This window comes from Arachis duranensis, chromosome 3, assembly GCF_000817695.3.
Source record: "Arachis duranensis cultivar V14167 chromosome 3, aradu.V14167.gnm2.J7QH, whole genome shotgun sequence".
NCBI lineage: Eukaryota > Viridiplantae > Streptophyta > Magnoliopsida > Fabales > Fabaceae > Arachis > Arachis duranensis.
Genome location: NC_029774.3, coordinates 24391685 through 24395275, shown reverse-complemented (window position 1 = coordinate 24395275; position 3591 = coordinate 24391685). Strand labels below are relative to the sequence as shown.

Here is a 3591-nt window from a genome sequence, read left to right as displayed (position 1 = left end):
TTCTAAAAAACTATAAGTACTTCTTAAATTTAAGATGTTGATAAGACAATAATTATTCATTAATTTATATATTATAAAATACCTGTATAATACAATATTTAGCATTATTTTCAAAATGACTAAACAATTCGGTCAAAATATTTCCTTGAATCATTTGAAGCTACTTTATTTTGAACTTCGACAATATCTTTTTCTATATTGTTGTATTTTTTCACGGGTTTAACTTAAAAGGTAGACAAAGAAAGCAAGATGATATAATATATGTTCATTTCTCTTCCTCTTTTTTTTTCATTTTACTTTTTCCCTCTTTGGTTTTTGGTTTCACCTCAACAATTAAGTGTGCTTCACAGCATTCATGCATACTTTTAATTTTTCTATTTTATTTCCATTGAATTTTATTTTATTGTATTCTATTTTTCTTTTTATTTTCATTGAATATTTCTCATTGTTAAGACCCAAAAATCACATTAATACTCCAGTCAAAACCAACAAATGCAGCTGCATGTAGTAAACTTGTCATAACCCTATTGGTGTAGCAGTTTTACTGTAGGGACAATTTTTCTTTTGGTCCGTTTTTCTTTTGCGTTTTTTTCACTCGTTTGTTTTTTTTTTCTCGACTACCTTTTTTTGGACTACGATAATTCATTTTTCTCTCCACTCATAACAAGGAGAAAACAATGACAACAAAGCGTATTAATGGGTCCATTTTTGGGGAATATGAAGTCCAGTCCAACCGACCATTACGTTTGCACGGACGTTATATCTGGCGCCGTTACAGCTGCTGCAAGCCAACCATCAGACATGAAGAATTCCTATGCAACAAACCTGTCACGCCGCCTCCCTCTACCTCGATACCTTAACCACGTGTCCCTTAGAAACTGACGCAAAAGAAATAAATGAATCTCTGTATGCTCATTGATTTGTATATTATAATTTTCCTTCAACTAATTGGTTAAACTATTGATTTAGCAACCCAGTTCGTTGACTAGTTTGATTATATCCAAAGCTATGAGAAATAAAATTGGAACAAAGTAATGAAAATAAGAAGATATTTCTCAAAGCTAACTTATACATATTAAAATGATAAAATTTAATTTAATAGAATGTTGTATATTAATAAATATCAATATTTAATTTTATTCGTTATCATATTTATATCTATTAAGATTATTTTAAAATTTAAAAGTAATTTTATCAAACATAATTATTATAATTTATGTTTATTAAAAATCAATTTTATTTAATTTACTAAATATAATTTTTACACTTGAAAAAATCTATCTTTTAAAATCAGCATTAATAAATTGTTTTTGAAAAAGAAAACAACTTACAGTATGTGGCATAAAAATAAAAATATGGTAGGATGGTAAATATGCATTCTATCTGCGAGTATTTAATTCGATCTAATTCAGTCAGATAGGATTGTCAATTCGATTTGCAATGAATAGGATAGGGTGTGAATTGAGTTTCAATTATATCCGATCAACCCGCTTTATATTTATATGTTATATATTTATACAAAAATATATTTCAAGTGGACGTTAAACTAAAAATCTCTTACTAAATGCAAAAGATCCTTAACTACTAAAAGTAATTTTAATGTGATTAATTTTGAGTATCACTAAAGATTTAAAATTGAAATTTATATTGGATACCATTTACGAAATGATACTGATATTGGTAAGAAGATACCATATCATTTTAAAAAAGAAAGAGTGAAAAGCTACTACTTCTATAAACTCATTATTAAATGAACACAGTATTACTGTAGCATTGTTATTGTAACGTTGTTTTATTCTAATATTGTAACAAAAACTCAATTAAAATTTAGTCAAATAAATTAGATGTACTCAGTTATACTTTGCATTTTATTATTCTATTTTTTATTATCTTTTTATCAATTTGGTAAAAATATATATCCAAATTAATTTAATGTAATTTTTTAATTATTTACAAAATGTTAATTTTTCTCCCGATCTAAATACATAAAATTCTCCATATTTATGTTCACAAAATTTTAATTTTTTATTGCAATTTTTTTTAAATCCGATAATCCAAAATTAATGTTGTTATGCTTAGTTAGGTAATATTTTAAAATTTATTTTTATTAGTGTGTAATATCTTTTAAATGTGGTATATAATTATTAATTTTATAATTTAATTAAAATTATTTGAAATAATTAAAAATAATTTAAAATTTTAATTGAAATAAAATCAAATATTGGAGTGACAAATTTTACATTAAGTTTCAAATTAAATTTTATGATATATGGTCTCACAAATACTTATGTGACATCTTGTGGGACTCAAAATAAAATGAAATTAATATCAAATATTAGAAATGCTCTAAGAAAAGATCATTTTTGTTTTTTACATAAAAGTTAGTTCTAATTTAAATTATTTTAACTCAGTTTATATAAATTCTCAACCTAATTAAGGTTGAATCCAAACTCTATCCTACTCTACCTATTTTTTTCATGATATTTCTCAATTGATAAGTCAAAAATTAATCCGTGAATTGTTGTATGAATAAATTAGGATTCGAGCTCCCCACATTTACTTACGTGAACCAGGAAACTAACCATTAAACCAATTCAAGTTGGTTTTCTCATTCTAAATGTTTATTAAAATTTTTTTTTCTTGTATTGCAAGACTAGAAGTCTTAACAAAAACTGATCCACACCCTCACCCCAAAAAGGATTTCCAGCAGTCTAAAAAACCAAGAGAAAATTTTCGTGATTGGCCCAAGACAACAGAAAAGGGCTGATCACTATTTTGAGCAAGTCAGTAGTGGCATGTGACATAGAATATGCTCTGTGCTAATAAAAATCAACATCTAAACCATAAAATCTCCTTAATGTGAAATGTTTCTTTTTTTTTCTAATGAATATATCAGTTGACAAGTATATTTTCCGTTGGCTGTTGCCAGTAAGAAGGCAAAAAGACTAAAGACCCAAATAGTTGAAGTCTTCAAGACCATAATCACAAAACCGATCTTGTACTTTGCCCAATGGGCCAACACACATACAGAAAAACTATATTGCTTTTGCCAAAATTAACCTAAAACGTAAACAAAAAAATAACCTAAAACAAATTAAGGAAAAAAAGAAAAAGAGCGAAAACAGAGAACAAGAATGTGTTTTCACGCACGGTAAACGACTATCGTCGTACTCGTTGCCGCACAAAAAAAACCCCATACATAACACAGAAAGAAACCGTCGCCCACCACCTCCGCAACCGCCGCTCCGCCGCGCCCGCCTCCGACGTCGTCGTCTCCGTTCCCCGGCCGCGAAGACTGCTGGAACGAGGAAGCCACCTTCACCCTCATCGACGCCTGGGGCGACCGTTACCTTGAACTCAACCGTGGTAACCTCCGTCAGAAGCACTGGCAGGAGGTCGCCGATGCCGTCAACGAACTCCACGCCGGAGACGGCGGCGCCGTCCTAGGTGGAACGTCCACTACCACAACCAAGCGAACTCGCCGGACCGATGTTCAGTGCAAAAACCGAATCGACACGCTGAAGAAGAAGTACAAGATCGAGAAGGCTAGGGTTTCCGAATCCGGCGGCAGTTACCAGAGCCCCTGGCCTT

At 30.4% G+C, this 3591-nt stretch overlaps 1 pseudogene; it reads left to right on the top strand.

The window, feature by feature from the left end:
- The first annotated feature begins 696 nt into the window (after positions 1-696).
- The window catches only part of LOC107478172 (trihelix transcription factor ENAP1-like), a 5564-nt pseudogene continuing 2669 nt past the window's right edge, over positions 697-3591 (top strand).